Source organism: Macaca nemestrina, chromosome 9 (genome assembly GCF_043159975.1).
Source record: "Macaca nemestrina isolate mMacNem1 chromosome 9, mMacNem.hap1, whole genome shotgun sequence".
Classification (NCBI taxonomy): domain Eukaryota; kingdom Metazoa; phylum Chordata; class Mammalia; order Primates; family Cercopithecidae; genus Macaca; species Macaca nemestrina.
The window spans coordinates 72660568-72681550 of NC_092133.1; the positions used below are offsets into that span (position 1 = coordinate 72660568).

The window sequence follows — 20983 nt, forward strand, 5'->3', positions numbered from 1 at the left end:
TATTTATACTTTGATTCAAGGAACATGAAATTAACCAGGAAAAAATGAAAAGCAATTTAATCCTTAGCCTGTATAGGATTAACCGTGTTGGGTTTGGTGGATGTGATGGAAAGAATCAAGGGCAAGTATTGAGGACAGCTAGGTATGATTCTCTTTTTGCCATCTTCTATTTTAGTGACCTTGAGCAAGCAGGTTCAGCTTGGGGTGGGGGATTTGGTATCCACAGTAGCAGAGTGAAGAATTATATGGAATCATTTGTTTGTACCTTTCAGATTCTAAAACACAAACGTTTTTGCATTGTCTACCCTGATACTGAAAATTATTGAAACCTTTGATTTAACATTTATATTCTATCTTATTTTGTATTTTGGAAATTGATCATTCATTTACTCAGCCCCTGTTTGTTTGTAGTATACTTTGAGCTCACTGTGTGACTTGTTTCCTTAATTAAAATTAGTCTGGGAGAGAATGCATTTGACTCCTGGAATTCTCAGAATTCTAGCAAAGTGCCCTAAACATAATAAGCACACATCAGCACTGTTCGTATTGATTATTATGGTACAGTAGTGTATCAATGCCACCTGAAGTTGAGTGCTACAAATATGAGAGAACCTCCATAAAATCAGCCCTCAATAACTTTTCTGGAGAATGTGCCTTAAAAAAAAGGTATTGGGCTGTGTGCTGAGAAAACTATGAATATGAGTAAAATGATCCCTGCCTTCAAGAAGCTTACCAACAAGGGCACAAGCAACCATTGTAGAATTGCTTCTGGCCTTACTGATATACAGACTAAGGATTAAAAAATAATAATCCCAGGGATGCGAAGCTTTAGCAGTTAGTCCAACTCTCCACATACGTTGAGTCCCCATTTCAACAGCCCACCAAATGGTTGTCTGGCATCTTCTTGAACACTCCAGTGGCTGTGAGCTCACAACTACTCATTCTGCTCGAGGTAGCATGACAGGCTCTCAATTTTTGTGTAGGAGGAAGTGTCTTGCTGAAGAGCAAAGGTCTTTTCTAGGCTGAGGAAAAGCCAAGGAGGTTATCTTGGAGATAAGAATCTGGAAAGTGGAGGTATATGGGAACAGACCTCAGAGATCCTTTGTTGGAGCAAAGTTACAGAAGTACAAAAGCCAAGGCACGTGGTGGGAATGTTACATAGTCTAGCTTGGTCATTTGGCAGTGACAGATTGAGAGTAGGGAACAGTGAAATTGTTAAAGATAGACTGGGATTATTATTTGGAGGACCTTGAGTGCCCTCTACTTTTGGGGTATATAACGGCCCTCTTGAAAACCCTAATTCTATATCCTATAGGTGGCTCATTGAGTAAACCACTGTTAGCAGTCAGATCTGATGTATGCCTCAAATCCACATCCTTTATACTCGCCTAGACAACTGCCATTCCCCCAACCCCCCCATCATCCATGAATTTTCTTCAGTTCAAAGAGACATGGTTAGAGCAGGAATTATGAAAAGGGCCCTCTGCCGGCCTTATTTCCATGTAGATCTATTTTATATGCATAATAACCCTAAGGGGAAGCTGTGTCAATCTGCCTTACCTGACAGACCCCTAAATCCTCCCAATGCTGCCTCTACTATTGGACATGTGCCAAGTGGCTTACAACCTCAGAGAGGAAGCATCCTGATTTTTTGTGTGTAGGAAGGTGGGGGGCAGTGATAAACAGGTCTTGGCCTGTTATTGTCTTCTGCCATGATAATGAACCCATCACTAGCACAGGAATTTAATGCAATGATTTTTCCAAGAACCATCCAGCCCCATTGCAGCCCTGCCTGAAAATGTAAATACACCCTTTCTGGGGACAGATTTGCATTTTTTGGTGAAAGAAATGCATATATATGGGAAAGATGCCTCTGTAATTATAGAAAGTTTATTTCTGTCCCCAGATGTCAGCAATCAAATTCCACATAAATATATTTTGTGTAAATCTGTCGGCAGCTGGTCTCCATTCAGGTTTCTGGAGATATTAGCCTGTCTTTGAGTTTATGACAAAGTTAAAAATTATTCATTAAACTGACCTGCAGTATATTCAGTAACTGGAAAATTGCCTTGCAGTTCTATTTGGTTTGTAGATGTGATCACAAGTAAATTTTTAACTTAATTAATTGGCCGTTTCTGTTGACAAGAAATTTATGTGGTAATAATTTGCTCGAAATAGATGCCGACTGTAGGAAATGAGATATCCATCATAGGCTTGTGTTCCACCAGCTGCACAGTGGCTATTATGAAAGTATTTCAGCCTGCGTCGACCCCAGTGTTTGTGCAGTCAAGATTATATATACCCACGATCCATAGCCTGCCAGAGAGGCGCTGGTGGAGGTCTATGATAACAAAGACTTTGTGATTTATGGCTTGCTGTGAAAGCAGAGCTTGATGAGATTAAACAATTTCATAGCACAAGTGTTTCTCAAGACCTGATTTGTAGTTGCAAGCTGATGGTAAATCACATTTATATATCTGCAAGCGTGCTCAGCAGAGGACTGCAATTACAGTTTAAGACAGCTACTTTTTATTTAATTTTTATCCTGGTTTTGTCTCTTTTATATCCCCTTCGTCTGCAAACCATTCACCTTCACAAGTCCTTTCCTGGTTAGAAGGCCAAAGATTGAAGTCAATGATGTTCTTCGTGTCTTTGTGCCAGCTTCAGAGGGGGGTCGGACAGATATGAGAGCCATGCAGACTGGTTCAAACTGGCTTTGACTGGTGTGAGCTCTTTGTTCAATTTCATGTCCAAACAGAAGTCTGTTTGCTGTTTTCCCTTGGCGTGCTGCTGATACTTACAAACTTCTTGGCATACAGATGGAGAAAGAGGGGTCTTCATCATCCTGGGATGTAGGGAACTGTGGAGCACATAATGGAAAAGGGAGATGAGAATTAAATTCACTTCAGAACCTCAACTTCAAGGTTGCGGCATATCTTAGGGGAGTACAGCTAGCTCCCCTTTAATGGGAAATGTGAAATTGTGTTTCCCCACAGATCTGGGAGGAATAAACTCTGCAGTGAGTTTATTTAACCAGTTTATTGATTATCTACTGTGGCCACATCTCTTCACTACGTACTAGTACAGCAGTCTTTGCCCTCAGGCAGTTTGTAATCTATATATGGTGCTAAAACATAAAAATAAGACTGGAAGCAGCAAGACCAGTGATAGCCTTACACGAGTGTTTCACATGTTGTTGTAGGTAAGAAGGAAAGGGAGAGAGAGATCTTCCCACTGGGAAAGCATGAAGGAGCATGAATGAGACAAGTGCTTGAGGGACAGATCAGATTTCAAGTAAGGGGAAGAGGAAGTTCTGGAAATTTCAGTGATCTGTACTGAAGGAGACCTGTAAAATACCCAGTTGTGAGTTCAAGTCCAGGCTGGTGGCCAGTGATTGAATAATTATAATAATAACATAATAGTAACATCAATTGAATGCTTACTATATACCACAAAGAGTGCTGTATAGGTATTATCTCATTAATCCTCATAACAACCCCAGAAAGGGAGTATTATGGTGAGCTCCATTTGGGGAACAGGAAACTGAGGTTCAGAGAGGTTAAGTAATTTGATCATGTTCATCCAGGTGTTTGGTTGAGCTGGTTCAACCAATACCCTTGTGTATTTTACCCCACAGCCTGTGTTCTTTACTGCTGTGTTTCACTGCTTTTCTTTTTCTTTTTAAATAGAGAGGAGGTCTCACTCTATTGCCCAGGCTGATCTTGAACTCCTTGGCTTGAGTGATCCGTCAGCTTCAGCCTCCCAAATAGTTGGGACTACAGGCATGCACCACCACCATGCCTTTCTTGTTTTACTGCTGTTAGACAGAGAGTATGAATGTAATTAGGGAGGCAATTCCACTGTTCTGCACCCTGGTCACATCTTTAAGAGCTCAGGTCATTTCTTTTTCCACCAAAGTACCTAAAGTTTGGGATGTTACTTTTGGTCTTTGTGATAGGCTGAATAACAATCATCCAAATATGTCCACGTCCTAATTCTTACAAACTGTGATTACCTTATATGGCAAAAGGGACTTTGCAGGTGTGATTAAAAATCTTAAATTGTGGAGGTTATTCTATGTTATCCAGGTGGGCCTGAGGTAAGCACAAGGGTTCTGAAGAGGGACTCAGGGAAGTCAGAGTCGGAGGACAAGGAGGCATGATGAAGGAAGCAGAGTTGGAGCAATGTGCTTTTGAAAATGGAGCCAGGGGATGCAAGGCAGGGAACACAGGCAGCCACTAGGAGCTGGCAAAGGCAAGGAAACGTGTTCTCCCCTCACCTCGATTTTGCCCCTGTAGGGCTCGTTTCAGACATCTGACCTCCAGAACTGTAAGACAATGAACTTGTGTTGTTTGAAGCTACTAAGTTCATGTGAACTTGTTATAGCAGCATCGGGAAACTGATACTGTCTTGGGCAAATTCCAGCCAGCTTGACAGAGAATTTAACCCTGATTTTGAAATCTTGTTTTTTTAATTATTATTATTATTTGTTTAAGATAGGGACTGATATGGTTTGACTGTGTCCCCTCCCAAATCTCATCTTGAATTGTGGCTCCCATAATCCCCAGGTGGTGTGGTAGGGACCCAGCGGGAGGTAATTGAATCTTGAGGGTGGATTTTTCCTGTATTGTTCTCGTGATAGTGAATAACTCTCATGAGATCTGCTGGTTTTATAAAGGGTAGTTCCCCTGCACATGCTTTCTTGCCTGCCACCATGTAAGACATGCCTTTGCTCCTCCACCTTCCACCATGATTGTGAGGCCTCCCCAGCCATGTGGAAATGTAAGTCCATCAAACCTCTTTTTTATAAATTACCCAGTCTCAAGTATGTTTTTGTTAGCAGCATGAGAACAGATAATACAGGGATGCTTTTTGATTTCCATATTTCCCCATTCTCCCCTCTTTTGTAGCCATAAGGGAAGTAATCATGTCTCATTCACTCATGAATCTCTAATGCCTAGTATGGTATATGGTATGCAGTAGGCACCCATTAAATATTTGTTAAATGAGTAAATGAGATTACTTCATCCTATTTCCAGGATATAGTTGGCCAATCTGTCTGGAATTCAGTTTTTTCCACAGCTCAACCAGCAAATGTCATAGCTTGCTCTTTATGAAGTCACAAAGGGAGTAGTCAGGCACTCCACTTGTAGTTGTCTGCAAACTTGGATATCTCAATGGAGGGAGAGGGGCAGTAAGGCCTTAGGAAAGCCGAGGCTGACTGAAGAATCTAATGAGTCAATGTGAGTGGCTAAATGTACTAAATATTAAAAAAAAAAAAAAATAGATGAGACCTTTTATCCTGATAGCAGGACGGCAGGAGGATTTAATAAAGAGCATATGGTCTCTGAGACTCTCACGTGTTTTCATGCCTGTGTTGGCTTTTTGTCTTTTATGTGATAGGTAGGTAGAGGAGTGTTTTCTACCTATTTATTATTCAGGTTTTATGCCCCTGAGGGTCTTTTAGCTGGAGACTTACAGGCACAGTCCACTCCACTGAGTACAGATGTTAAAGTTGCCAATGAAGCTCTTTATGAGGGAGTGAGCCAGGCCAGTATCTTTGGCCTGGATTCCAGAGACCTGGTTTGAAAATCCTGGGAAAGCGGAGAGCTTCGTTTCTCCCTCTAGGGTACTAGTGTATTAGCCTCCCAATAAAAGTTAATTGAATTTAATTTTATGTTTTAAGTGTGATGCATTTTAAAGTTCTCCCCAGTGCTAGAGTCCCTCTTGAAAAGGCAGTAAATTCATATTATTAAACTACCAAATGTAATTCAGCTCAAATAAGCATATTCGGCAATCTTTATTCTGGATATGTGGGACTGACCTTGCGTTGAGGCTAAATCATTTCATCCCAGACAAAGTCTGTTTGGAGTTAATTGGGGAAGCAGTGTGGGTGTACAGCAGGTCACTCTGGGCTTTTTATTCTCTTTCTGGCCCTCATTCAAAGAGTCGCTGTAGCATACATTTTCTGATGCCAGTTCTTCCATTATTTTATAAATATCAATATTTGACACAGTATGGAAGGTGAAAAAGACAATGAAGATCTTCCCACTGGAGATTCTTCATCAGATGCCCTACTTTACCATATTTTAAAATGGGCAGTTTGTCACCGATGCATTAAAGGGCTGTGTAGAGTAGAGAAAGCACATTGGGCTGGAAATCAGATGACCTGGATTCTAACCCCTGCCTGTCCATTAACCAACCTGGTGACCCCCAGGTTTCTAGTCTTGGGGCCTCCATTGTTCCACATTTTTAAAGTGAGAGGATTGTGAAAGAACAGTGGTTTTCAAACTGCATTTCAAGAGGTACGAATATTTTGCCGCTGTATCTTAGCAGCTCTGCTGAGTGACCAGAGAGGGGATGGGGTGAGCAGCAGTTAAGGATGAGACAGGCTGATGGGCATCAGGCTCTCAGACTCCCACCCCTTTGTGCAGAGTAGCTCACTTTAGTAGCAGAAATCAACCCACCATCTCCTAGGAGAGCTTCAAGAGTTCTGCCAAACATTTTAGGTGTCTAAGACATTTGGGGCAATTTCTCCCTAAAGTTTGTCAAGGCAGATGTTGGATCAAGCACAATGAATTGAGTCATCCATTCTTTTGGGAGTAGAAAAACCTTAAAGGATTTGTTATGTGTTTATTTGTCCAATGTTTTAATGTTTTTCCAAATTTGTTTCTCCAAATCCTAGCTTTGCCGGCCCATAATGTCATAGCAGCTCTGCGCATCTTGACATGGGACATCTGTAGTGGTAAAAGCAGGTTGGCATCCTCTTCTCAAATGTGTAGCACTCTCTTTACTATTATTTTATGCACCTCAAACTTTATTATTATGTCTTCTATTATTAATGGCAGAGATGATGATATAATTATTTATGCTGGAACTCATGCTTTTGAATTTATTAGATGGAGATCTTCTGAAACTAGTCCATATAATTTCTACTAAATGTCCCTGCTTATCCCTAAAGAGATGTCTTTTATTTGAAACCTCCTTTTTCACTTATCTCTACATTTTGGTAGTGAATCTGGTTGTGGCTTCTTCTTTATATTGCCATCTGCCTGCCCCACTCTCAGCATACAGGTGGCTGTGGACTATCTTTATTCATGTAATCTTAGTTGTTTCTATCTAAACATCCCATTTGTCAAGGGCCAGACCAGATTTCATCTTTATAGGAATTCCTGCCCAGCCACTCTAGATTCCACAAAGATCCTGTTCTGAATTCCTTCAGAACCTAGTTGGGACCAAAAATGCTCCTACTGTATAACACAGTGTCTTGTACTATTCATTATTGGTTTATTTTTCTTAATCTAACTTGACTCTAAGCAATTTGAGGACAGAGATCCTGCAATTCTTTGGTATCTTCTGTAGTAGTAGATATTTAACATAATAACAAAAGTATTTATTATAATAAAATAATATTTATGCCAGCTGCTCCTATTAGGAAAGACAATGCCTTCTTAGTGAGTGGAAATAAGGTGTATTTTGTTTGGTCCACTTTTAAACGTTGTATTCATAAACACTCTCTGGCAATACTATCATTAATTCATTTCCAAGAGGAGAAAAAGTTCTTGTTAAAAACAAAATTCTGAGGCCGGGCGCGGTGGCTCAAGCCTGTAATCCCAGCACTTTGGGAGGCCGAGACGGGCGGATCACGAGGTCAGGAGATCGAGACCATCCTGGCTAACTCGGTGAAACCCCGTCTCTACTAAAAAAATACAAAAAACTAGCCGGGCGAGATGGCGGGCGCCTGTAGTCCCAGCTACTTGGGGGGCTGAGGCAGGAGAATGGCGTGAACCCAGGAGGCGGAGCTTGCAGTGAGCTGAGATCCGGCCACTGCACTCCAGCCTGGGCCACAGAGCCAGACTCCGTCTCAAAAAAAAAAAAAAAAAAAAAAAAAAAAATTCTGCTCCATAAACTCTGTAAAAAGACTAGCAAACAAACAAGTCTACTCTGGCGGAACCACAGCCACACCAGGGCCTTCAGATCTAATCTGAACTTTAATTCCATTTGAATATCTTTGTTGTGCTGCACTACATGGTTTGGGATTCATTTTGCATTAGAGAAATGACAAAGACCCAGGAAGCAAGCACTGAGTCAGGACTGGTTTCAAAGAGCTCAGCCTCTTGGTTTAATTTTCAGTTCATTTATTTGAGTACTGTCAAAAAACAAAATTTCAACATATTTAGGTTAAAGATATAATGGCCTTTTATTAGTGATTCATGAACTAGGCAGCATCTTAATCTAAAAATAGAAGTGCTTTGTTGGAAATGGAAACAAGTCAGTTTTTGAAAAATAACAGATGCTGATGAGGTTGCGGAGGAAAGGGAACGCTTATGCACTGCTTGTAAATTAGTTCAGCCATTGCTGAAAGCAGTTTGGCAACTTCTGAAAAAACTTAAAACAGAATTACCATTTGACCCAACAATCCCATTATTGGGTGTATACCTAAAGGGATATAAATCATTCTACCATAAAAGACACATGCACATGTGTGTTCATTTCAGCACATTTCACAATAGCAAAGATATGGAATTGAACCTCAATGCCCATCAACAGTAGACTGGATAAAGAAAATGTGGCACATACATGCCATGGAATACTATGCAGCCATAGGCATGGGCAGAGATTTCATGATGAAGACCCCAAAAGCAATTGATACAAAAGTAAAAATTGACAAATGGGATCTAATTAAACTTAACAGCTTCTTCACAGCAAAAGAAACTATCATCATAGTGACTCCATTTTGGTTTGGTCTGTTCTGTTGGGGCCTAGTGCAGGAGCTCAGTCTAAAAGCATGGCTTCCTATAAATTTTATTTAACAGTAGAATTCTTCAATACTACTACAATTCTTTTTAAATGCTATGACCAGATTTGCACCTCCAACCCCAAATCCCTCAATGTTAGTTACTACAATATAAAGATAAAGTGTGATTCCCATAGTAGAAAAGAAGAGATTCTTAGAAAATTGCTTGGGATGTTTAAAGCCAGAGCCAATCAGTCAATCAGAAAACATGATGGAGGGCCAGCCCCTTGCAGATCAAATGAAGACTGGCTCTCTGCCCATGACAATAAAGATTATGTTACGAGAACAGTTTCCTTCAATAAAGAAGTAGTTATGGAAACAAACAAACATAAAATATATTTAATATGTTCATTCCACAAGGGTTTGTTCAAGGGTTGAATGAATGAATAATTTATTAATGGTTTGCCCAAACCAAGGGCAAGGACATATTACAGTGGAAGGTGGAGGTGGGATGTTGGATTTGCTTAAGATTAGAGACATTGATGGCATCTTTCTCTAGGAAGGGCAAACTTGGCCTGTGTGGTGCTGAAGCAGATATTTCTAGAGCCTTCCTCAATGAAGGGGAAATTTGGAGAAAAGAAACAAAAAGTGGACTTGGACTTTACTAAATTGTTTCCCATTCCCAAGCTTTTAATGTGTACAGACAGAAAAATAGACAGTCTCTTTTTGACACCCAAAGTTGTACCTGCCAAATCATCAGAGTGGCAGAATTGGCCTCTGAGAATGTGAGGTCACCTTCTTTTATGACTATTTCCAATGTTATTTTTTTCAACATCTCTTCCTTAGTGTTTGTAATGCAGAAAACACTTAAAGTGCTCCACAGACATGGAGCATTTCCCTCACCCTACACAGTATTACAGGAAGTAGGTTATAAGGAAGTCAATATTAGGAAGCGTTATCTAATAAAATGCATTGTCTCATCTCCCTATTACAGACAATATTTGGATAGATTCTGGTTAGCTATAGTCTGGCATTTTCAGGAATACATTTATGTGTACAGTGAGGCATTGGGCTTGGTATCTTCCAATTCCATACATGTAGCAAAAGCCTCGTGGCTGTTTCTCAAATGTGCCTCATAACTGACCAGGCAAAATGGATGAGTAATTGTCCTGCTGAATTCCCTTTAATCACCCTCTTTGAAACCAATCCTTTTCGAGCATCTGATGGTGCCAGGTTATTGACTTCATGTCTTTAGGTTTGGACAGTTTTTAGGAAAGATTATTCCGAAGAACCAGGATCATCTAGAGGGGAACAAAGGAAGTTTCACTGTTGATTCTGAGAGAAGAATTTTGAGGGGGAGCATTTATATCAGGTTCTCCAATGCCTGCACGGCTTCTGCATTTCTAGTCCCAACAAATTCTTCAATATTTTTAGGACAAGATTAAATTTTAACCACCATTAACTGTGTGCCTAGGTCCATATTCATGCATACCTATCCCTGCCTCCTTTGGCAGAATGAGTTACCAATGTATGTAGCAGAATAATACAGACTTTTAGGATATCCTAAATACCCCAAACTTTCTTGTTACAATTTCTTTAATGGGCCTTATCATTCAGGCGAGTCAGCTGGTTTGTAGAGTTACGTAAGGTACATTAGTCCTTACACACATTTCCCAAAATGCTCAACTCTGAAAGGAATTTATTTCCTTGGTAAGACTGAGTTGAAAAGCATGGGTTTGCAGCAAGACTGAATTATTTATATTACTGATTTCTTACAACAGTCTTATAAGTAACTGTACAATTTAGGTTTATTTTCTTTTTCTGTTTTTTTGTTTGTTTGTTTGTTTGTTTGTTTGTTTGAGAAAGAGTCTCACTCTGTTGCCCAGACTGGCTTGCATACAGTGGTGTGATCTCAGCTCATTGCAACCTCTGCCTCCCAGGTTCAAGGGATTCTTGTGCCTCAGCCTCCCCAGTAGCTGGGATTACAGGTGTGTGCCACCACACCTGGCTAATTTTATATTTTTAGTAGAGACAGGGTTTCACTGTGTTGGCCAGGCTGGTCTCGAACTCTTAACCTTAGGTGATCCACCAGCCTCAGCCTTCCGAAGTGCTGGAATTACAGGCCTCAGCCACTGCCCTCGGACTCTGTCCTCTATTCCAATGGTGGTGGTTAGGTGGAGATCTCTAGAGAAACCTGTCTTACTTCTTATAAGGAGGTGCTATACCTTCAAGGTAGAGACATACCCTGCTTACTTAGTATATAATGAAGAGATGAGAGACCAGTTGACTCTGAGAAATAGTATGGGTGTGTGCGACATGAAAAAGGGTCATGAACTACTTTGCTGGTTTCATATGTAAATTAATGTTGACCTCTAATTAAAATCTTTCAGTTTATATATAATAGCTCGAAGAAGAGCGAGTACCATGACACTTTAGATGATGGTTTCAAAATTACGGGTTTTGGGAGCACTTTTCTTTTGTACTTCAGCCTGATCCTCCAGAAAGGAAACAAGGATTTATTTTTGCTCAAGGAGCGGTCAATGAGTGTTATTGCAAAATGAATCTGAAGTTTTTCTCTGCCTTAGGAGGGATGCAACGTTCACAATTTCTCCTTGTCTGTCTGCTGTCTTCACCCTCCCTCCTCCCTGTCTTTCAGTGCTGGATCTCAAAATAAATAACACAGGCACTTCATCTTTAACTTCAGATAATCAGAGTCACAGTCATCTGGGATATTGTGATGAACAATGTACATTTCATACACATGATGTCATAATAATTTAAAATGTCATCTCAATCTATTTATGATCTTCTAATGACTGAAATGTTTTACAATTGTGGGGGATATTTTATAACTGAAGTTTTAATGGCTGAATCACTAACACCTGGCTGTCTGGAATGCTTTTCTTTCTCCTAGTTAGGCATTTAAATGCATTTCTGGAAGGCCCAAGGGGTGGGATGTGACATATAAGCTCTTAAAAGGAGGAAAATTAGTTCTTGATACCTTAATGATCAGTCAGGTGAACGTTTGCATACTTAGCATTAATGCTTTTAAGTGGAATAGCTTGATTAAGACCCTTGGTAGGATTTTTTTTTTTTTTCTTTAAACATCCTTCTATGTGAGATTACAGAGGGAAATGCTGCTGTTATGCCCATCCCTTAAAAAAGCTCTTAGATTTTTCATAAGTTTTATTTTCTAACTCTATTGTTTTCACTACTTTGAAATTTTCTATCTTCGGTTTCTAAGACAATCAAGTTACCTCTTTATTGAGAATTTACTATATATTTTCATTTTGCTGGGCTAATATGTATATACAGATACACACACAGACACACACACACACACACACACACACACACACACACACACACACACAGTCTTGTCCCTGGATGAGCATACAGTTGCCTAAAGAAGACCAGACATATACACATGAAAATGTCAGTGAACCATACAAGCCAATGTATAATTAAGCCCACAGCAGGCCCCCGGTGGATGTTTACTAATGATGATAGTGACACTAAATTATCTGGTGCAAGCCAAGAGAGGTCAGTACAAGGTTGCCCAGAGGCCTGTATTAAACAATCACCGAGATAAAGATGCATTTTAGTTCCTCCTATCTATACAACATGTATTAATATATAGCCTTCCAATGCAACATCCCACTTAATTTCCATAGTAATCCACTGAAGGAATTCGAGGTGTATGTCCACAGTTTGGCAGAAGTGAAAATAAAGGCTTAGAGCCATCAGATCACTTGCCCAGCCAGACTCACAGAGCTGGGGTGGTGACAGAGCAGAGCCCGGACTCCACATCCTTGGGACCCTAGTCTGCTTTTTTACCCCACCATGTTGCTTCCAGTCACCGGGTTTCTAGCGGTTTCTTTAGGCTAAATTGTTGCCTTGAATGGGCAATTTGCTTGAAATGTAGCTGGATCTGCAGCATGTTTGCTCATGTTGTAGCCGGGAATATAATGGCAAATCTCTGTATATTTGTTTCCAATGAAGATTGACTACCCTGATGAAATAATGATAGGCTTTACTTCCATTTTTATCAACTAATGGTGTTCCTGGTGACAAGTCCCCATGATATTATTTTATGACTCTTTATGCACACACTTGTGTCGCTCCTGCATTCTAGGTAGATTGGGCTGATGTTACTCACACAGGCCTGCTTTGACTGACACCAGAAAGCTGTGTGACAATTGGCTTGTAGATTGGACAGTTAATATAGAGAAGTGTCATACTATCTGTCCCAATAGGTCATTAAGATGCCATAGACATGGCTAAACAGGGTGGCTCCATCTCTGAACAAAAGGCCACTCTGAAATGTTGGAAAACAAATAACTAGAACTGCTGTGCTTGCAAATTTGCAAAATGGGAAAACCGTCTGTGTTTTTATTTGTTTATTTATTTATATATTTATTATGGAGTCTTGCTCTGTTGCCCAGGCTGTAGTGCAATGGCACAATCTTGGTTCGGCTCACTGCAACCTCTGCCTCCCAGGTTCATGCAATTCTCTTGCCTCAGCTTCCCGAGTAGCTGGGACTACAGGCATGTGCCACCATGCCTCGCTAATTTTTGTGTTTTTAGTATAGTTGTTGTTTTGCCATGTTAGCCAAGCTGTATTCAAACTCCTGGCCTCAAGCAATCTGCCCGCCTCAGCCTCCGAAAGTGCCAGAATTATAGGTCTGAGCCACTGTGCCTGGCCCACTCTGTGTGCCTTAATCATTGTATATCTTTAGGTAAATACTTTTATTTATCTCTTAGCCCCATGTCTATAAAACGAGAGGGTAATGTTTTCTTTATGATGCTCATGAGATTGATTAGACTACCCCAAATGGTAATTTTGTTGAAACATTTAGAAAAATGTGAAGAAGAGTGATACAAATGCTGTCTTATGTTTGCATTGATGTCATTTCAGATTTTTGCTTCTAAATATCTTCCTAGTGGCATCATACAGGTGATCTGGCCTAGGTTGGTAGCCATAGTTTAGCTTTTACAAAAGACTAAGAGTTTAAATAAACAAACATGTGGTTTGGTTCTTTAAGTCCAAGCCTTAGGGAGATAACTATGAGGAGTTAGGGGTCTTTGTAATTAGTCAAATTAATGAGCCAAAAGCCACATGTGGCAGAGTCATCTATGATTTCTGTAAACATTATAAAGTTCTCATGTTACCTTATCTCATATATAGGATTCCAGCTGGGCTATGAAAAATGGCTCAAACCACCATCTATTTCTCCCATTTATCTCTGAGAAATAACTCAAGACCCTTAAATCTGTTTACTCTCTGGTTTGTTGTAACATTGTAATATTTAGCTTCATGTCACTCAGTCATAATTAAACAGTTCACATTCATATCCTCCATTATTGGATTTAGTAGCCATTCTTTAGCCACAGTGTGACACTTGGAGGTTGTTTTGGTGCTTGTTTTTAATAACGCTTTCTTGAACTTCTACAGTAAATACACTTTCCCACTCCACTTGATAGGAGAGGAGTTGACAAGCATGGGTATTCTGGTATTGGCTGTGCAGATGTTTGCTCGTAAATTCATCTAGCAATCTCTTGTGGAAAATACGTTCTAAACTTGGTATTAAGTTCTTGGGCCTATGACCAGAGTGAACTCATTTTGTGTGTGTGTGTTTGTGTTAATCTTTCCAAGAGCAATAGGTTCACTTGGATAGTTCTTAGTTTCTCTTTTTAAATTTCTTGATTAAGCTGAGAGAATTCACACTGGAAACTCTTTCCTTTGCTGATTGCTCCAGACCTAATACAAGTAGATCCTCAGGGGAAAAACAACATGGCTCATCTAAGTATTTACCTTTATACTGGTGAAATCATCTCTTGGTGTCTATCTTCACATTTCCCCAAGAACGTACAAAACACATCTTATTTCCTTTCCTAAGTCTGAGGCCTTATCCATATATTTTAACTTCAGACTTAAATTTGTCCTTGTCCCTGACCTAGTAAACATTTTTGTCAAAAACATGCAAGGAGGTGGAAAAAGGCCCTTTTTATTAACTTTTAAAGTCTAAAGTTGGAGAGGTCAGAACATTCCAGAGGTTTTAGATCATGGTTCCAAGTGGTCTCAGCAAGCTAAAACATTGCCTGACACCTATCATACAAAATTTAATAGGATTATAAGTTTGAAGTCCTAGCTTCATATTTTCAAAAATCTATTATTGAAGTGCTTGAAAGGTCTGGCTTGGCAGTGTTTCACATGAAAGGCATTGGGATATTTTATTTGACTGACGTTTGATATATACCAACATAGGCTATAGCTTGGGAAGGTATTGCCAACTTGGATGTGATGGAGGCTTTGGGTCACATTGTCTTCTTGGGATTCATACAGTTCACCCATCATCTATAAGACTAGGTTCAGGCCAGAGTTTCATGTTTTAAGAAAACCAGAAAAACTAATGGGGATGTTCAGGAGAGGCACTAGGCTGTTGAGTGTTGTGGAAATATTTGGCCTAGAATAGAGGAGATTAAGATGATACATAGAATCTTCTCTCAAATAGTGGAAACATTACTGTGGGGATGAAGATGTAGCATTTGTAGAGGAGAAACCTAGGACTATGGTTTAATGGTATAAGGAGGGAAGTTTTGATACAATGTAAAAAGAAAGTTTTATTAAAGGATCTTGTTAAACAGAATGATATTCTTCCTTACAAAGATGTGGGTGCCGATTGTACTGGAAGAGCTAAGAGCAAAGCTGGAGGATCATTTTTGTAAGGCATTGTAGAAGAGATGTCTACGTCTGTGTGGGAAGCTGGACAGGTCAACCTCGCAGGATGCAAGGACTCATTTGAATTCAAATTCATTGTTATACTGAGAATTTCAAAGTGTGCCTATATATATTTCAGTCATTTCCTTGTTTGTATTCAGGTTATTATACAGCATTCTCAGTTAGAAATATCACATGGTCGCTAACCTGGATACCAGGCATAGGTTGAGTTTCTAAAAGTTGAATGAGCTTTCATGGACACTGCTGCTGCCATCTCTTTGGGTGTGCCCTCTGCTTTGCTTTCATGGTAGTGTCACAGGCATGCACTGGCTGATTCTAGCTCTCCTCTTTGGTAACCCTTATAACCAATAAATGTTAAAAGAACTACAGCATCCCTATTGCCTTTCACTGCCCTCTATCTCTTGCTTAAGCTATCTCTGTCCCACCTCCTCCAGCCCTCCTCAGTTCCACTTTCAGATTCTCCCTTGACCCTTCATTTTCTCCTTGCAATGGAAATCTTCTCATTTTTTCCAAGGCACAGCTCAATTCCATTCCCTTCCTAAAGTCATCTCTTTGCTAATCTTTACTCATCTCTTTCTTGGGGACCGATATATCTTTGGAATTATCCTGCATAGTGCTTAATTGTTTTCACATTTTCATGTCTCTTAATTTTATCTCCCAATCTCCATAGTATGTAATTTGGGATTAGGGACTTTGCCTTACTGAGTACTACATGAATACATGTTATTGATTTACTGATTGGATTACAAATATGATCACCACATAGAACCAACTGGCTGAAAAGAATTGTTCCCTGACCCTGGCCTCATCAGCACAAGGTCAAAATTAACCAATTTATTTAAGTGTCTAAAGGATAGGATATCATGTGAATTATATTAACTATCAAATAAGCCTAGTTTGCTTATTATTTAGACATTCGTCTAAATCCTAATAACCCCTTGTCATCTCTGTTATGAGGCCAAGGTTGCACATTTAGAATAGATTTCTGGAAGGCTAAACTGCAGAGCCATAGGCAGATGTGCTGCCACTCTTGCAGGTTTGTTCACCAGGTGGAGAAAAATTCCCTTCCTAGTCCCTGGCTTCCCATTGCAAACTAAAATGATCTCTGGTTTAGAGCTACTCAAAGGGTTAACTTTGACTCCTTCACCAAACCCAACTATTTAATGTTTTTAGCGGCATAATGTGTTAATAGCCATACAGCTGTTGTTTCTCAGCCTCTTCCTTTATTGAGTTAGACACCATTTAGTAGGCTGAGTTCAAATTGTAAACAAATTATTTTTGCATATGGATCAATGGAAATTTAATAAAGTTTATTAAAACCGTATATTGGACCAAGGAGTGCTGTTTTCTCTCATGTATATAAACCAACCTCATTAGGTCAACCCATAGTAACTGAATTGCAGGGAAGAAAGTATTTCTGGTCATTTAAAGATTATTTCGGTTCAACAGATGGTGACTAGCATCAAAGTATAGTTTTTCTTGTTTGTTAATTCATTTGCATGAACATATTTGACGGATACCTAGTGATCCCAACATGCTTGATTTTAGTGTCTAGTGTGCTTTCTAGCACATAGCAGGAAGTTGATAGAATTGTCACAGAGGGGATTGTGATCTCAGGTGCAAAGAAGTGGAGTGAGATGCTGAGAGTCACACAGCTGTTGATGGGTGGAGCCATGGAAGAGCCTGAAGCTCTGAGCTCTCAGTTCAGTGCTCTTATCACTCACACAATGGCCCTCCTTTGATTCATTGCCTGTGAAATGTCTTAAATGTTCTACAGATACCTTCTGCCTGTTCTCATGGCAATTCCAGTTTATGTTGCAATAAATGTTATCTTAATCTCAATTGATTGACGAGTTCTTAAAATAACAGCATTACCGAAGTTCTCACTCACATTGTAAATCACAAATATTCCACTCTTTGGAAAGCATTCAGGGTGGTTAACCACTATTTCAGATATGGCTTGGGCAGCCCCACTCTTGTTGGAGGTGTCTGAAGGGGCTTTTACCAGAAGGAGCTAAATGGTTATCAGATAACTTAGAGTGGGATACAGGGAATTTGTAGTAAAGGCCTAGATTCCACAACACAAATACTGACTGCCCTGTGGATTTGAAGTTAAAGCAGAAGAGAACTAAGATGGGCCTACTTTTTTGGCCCTGAGTGACAGCAGTTGGCAGAAGTAACCCTTTGGGGTAGTAGAACAAGCTTGGAATTGTTCATTCCAGCTTCCTTGTGTCAGAGTCACTGGCAAGTAGGAGGTCATTCTGTTAGACTCTGGTTGGAATCATTCTCTGTCTGGGGGCCTGTTGTTTCTGTCATTCTTCCTGGAAAGTAGAATCCTAAATATGGGCAGCTGGTTAGGACCGAAACCTTGGTGACTTCTGAAAGTTATAACAAATGGAAGTCATTATCACCATTGTCCCCCTTTACCTTTGTGCTACTTGAGGCAGAAAATGATTTTCCCCTCCCCCGGTTTGTTTTGGAGTCTTTCATCCAGAGAGAAAGGGATTAGCCTATGGCTACAATAGAGCTTTCAGGGCCTTTTGGCGTGCTGCAAATGTTTACTTATCCAGGTACAAATAGGTAAAAGCACATAGTTAAAGCTCCCAGCTGCAAGGTCATTTACCTTTTTAAAATTCAGCTGCATGTGCTGACTGAAGTCGAGGGCTTGCTGGTATGAGCCATTAACTGCCTGTTGTACGTAACCTCGCCTTGTCTTACACACAGCTGCGTGCGAGCTGCTGGTGCCATGCAGCCAGCCCACCATGCATGCCTTGTGAGCAACAAAAGCAGTTTAACTTGTGATCGCTGATCATATGATCCACTTACAGGGTGTAGGCTCAGTCAAGTAGAACTGGTAAATCATTAAAAATGTGCCTCGATGCTATGCCTGCTGAGTAAAACATCATGCTAACATCTCTGCCTCCCACCCCCAACCAGTTAGCAGCATGGGGAAGGAGCTGGTACCAGCTGCATATTGGAGAATCCCGTGTTGCCTGAGCTGGACGTGGTGAGAGATTGTCAGCTGCTTCCAAGCAGCATGGGAGAGGAAGGCAGGAAGACAGAAATAATCTGGAGTGGCTGCCATCCTCTCTCCTTGTCCTTTACTTACTCATTAACTGAGCCTGTGCAAAGGGCCTTCTGTGTACTAGTAGGCCTGGTACTAGTGCCTAAGTTACAAAGGTAGGAGAGGAAATGAACTGTGACTTAGAGACTCTCAGAGTCTGTCAAGAACTCAGTCACACATAGGCAAGTACTTTCACATAGGCACCCATGAGGTGCCGTGCAACCCTAAGAGGCCTGGGGTAGCCAAAGAGATGATGCTTAAGCTGAACCTTGAAGAGGAATAGACTTTCATCAAGGAGGCATCTGGTTAAAGGCACAACATGGACTGTGCCTTAAAAGTTTACTTTCTAGAATTCTCTCTTCCATGAAGCATACCATTCTACTCAGTTTCTTATAGGTCCTAACAAATTGTTTTGTGACTGTGTGATGGAAGGTCCAATGGGTCCCCTCTTCTGTCCATCATGTGGCCATCTAATTGTTTCTGGCATCGTGTTACTCAGCTACATAAACCCTTCTGGGATGGGACTGTATCTCCTCAGTATTCTTGATCTTCCTTACAGCTCCAAAAACTTGGGGAGTGGGTGTTGTTCGTTGGCCACCCTTCTTCTATTTTCTTGATTAGAAATATTTTCTTTGACTTATTTTCCTTAGAAAATAAGAAATTATTAAATTAGAAATTAGTTTCTTTCACTTAAAAGCTAAGACAAAATTGCCATGAGTAGGCAATGAGACAGGACATACCAGATAGGTGTTCCTCCTGCATATACATCAGGAACATCTTCTGTTAAAGAGAGAAGAGCCGTGTGTGTGTGTGTGTGTGTGTGTGTGTTATGTTTAGGTATACTGTGTGTGTCCATATGTTCTGGGATATTCAGGTTTCTCAGGAGTCCTGCAGTTTGCCTGGCTGATACAACCTTTAAAAATGACTTGGACTTCTAGAGGCCCTGGAGAGTAGATTTAATAAAATGTTCATTCCTCTAGATGTGAGACTATGCCATTTTAGTTTATCTAGATACACCACTGTCTTCCAGTTAATCATAGACCTTAAATACCTTCTATTGCCTCTCAAAAGGTTTTACCTGGACCTAGAAGTTCATACAGAAGCTAAACTTTGGGAAGAGGTCAGATGTGGAATCTGTGCTCCCTTCCCTTTCTGCTCTGCTCTGCTTGTACGATGAATAGTCAGGTACAATGTCTTTGAACCATCCTTCTTCCTTTTTTTTTTTTTTTTTAATGGGAATCATTCCTGCAACGACAGTTGTTTCCTGCAGAATAACTTTCTCATTCCTCTCAGGATCACTGCCTGGAGGCCAAAACTTAGTAATTAGAGGGTTGGAGGAATTCCTCTAATCTCTTTGCAATCTGGTGTCTTCATTCTCAACACTAGTAAGAGCTAACCTTTGGCTGGTTGTAGGAATGAATGAGTTTTGTCCTCTAGAAAGATGTCCATCTTCGTTGTACAAAGAAATGGAGGCCTGAGACTCAAGCTTTGTAGGATTAAGATTCAGATAAAATTGGACAATTTGCTCACCTTTCTGCTTTACATCTCTGTAAAGGAAATAATACTTCTTCCTACCTCCCCTAACTTTACCCCAATCTCTAAAGAAATGAGAGAAACTCTACATCTGTTCTAAAACCAGGGGTAGTTATGGCATAATAGGTATGAAAGATCTATTCTTATCTCTTCCTTGTATAGGGGCAGATACATAGTGGCAGAATTGAGAATAAACCAAACAATTGAATGTTTTCACTGGAAACTGATATATGATTAACCATGTACCTATGAACATATTTGATTGGTGGCATTTAAAGAGTTGCAAATATTTGTCATTAAAAATAGACAGTGAGATCTGTAGTCATCAAAGGTGGGATTGCCACTTGTGGAGGCAGAGCTTTGTTTTATTTGAAATCAAGAAAAGTTGTGCAGCTACATTTGGGGACACTCTGGGTTGTTGGCACAAAATTTAAACTCAGGCTATCAGGAAATTCCTCAGTGGGGAGGCATTTTACAAAGTTGAGATATTATTATCCATTGATCATGGTAGGAAAGCAGGCAAGAAAGCTGTGTTCTATCCTGGGCAAGCCATCAATGCCTGGGGAAGGCACTTCTGTCTCCATGTTCTCATCTGTCTAATAGAGAAGTTAATACCTTTCCAACATACTTCACATGTGAAAATCAGACAGTATAACAGGTTCTCTGTCTTTCCTGGAACAGACGAAATGTCTTCCATCATTCAGACCCTAGGCTGTTTTGTTTGGACTCTCCTCTGTGGGCATCTGTCTCAATCCCTTTTTCTGTGGTAGTTATTGACTTATCTTATTCCCTCCTAGTACAGTGTAAGCTACTTTAATTTGCAACAGTTTACTCCTCTCAACATGGTGCAAAGAGCACAGCGCTTGCATCAGGAAGCCCTAGGAATACAGAATCAGAATGGAATTCT

The 20983-nt window shown here is 40.2% G+C and overlaps 1 protein-coding gene across 10 annotated transcripts in view; it reads left to right on the top strand.

The window, feature by feature from the left end:
- Window positions 1–20983, top strand: part of LRMDA (leucine rich melanocyte differentiation associated) — a 1136435-nt gene that overhangs the window by 848071 nt on the left and 267381 nt on the right. For 8 of the 10 annotated variants that reach the window (XR_011607367.1, XR_011607369.1, XR_011607373.1 and 5 more), the window contains exons 1-2: window positions 5116–5243; window positions 6686–6755. The exons of 1 other annotated variant lie outside the window; for it this stretch is intronic. The gene's annotated coding sequence lies outside the window, so the exon portion shown is untranslated. Of the gene's footprint in view, window positions 1–5115; window positions 5244–6685; window positions 6756–20983 lie in introns of those variants that run through there. One more of the 10 variants, XR_011607366.1, reaches the window with a different exon arrangement.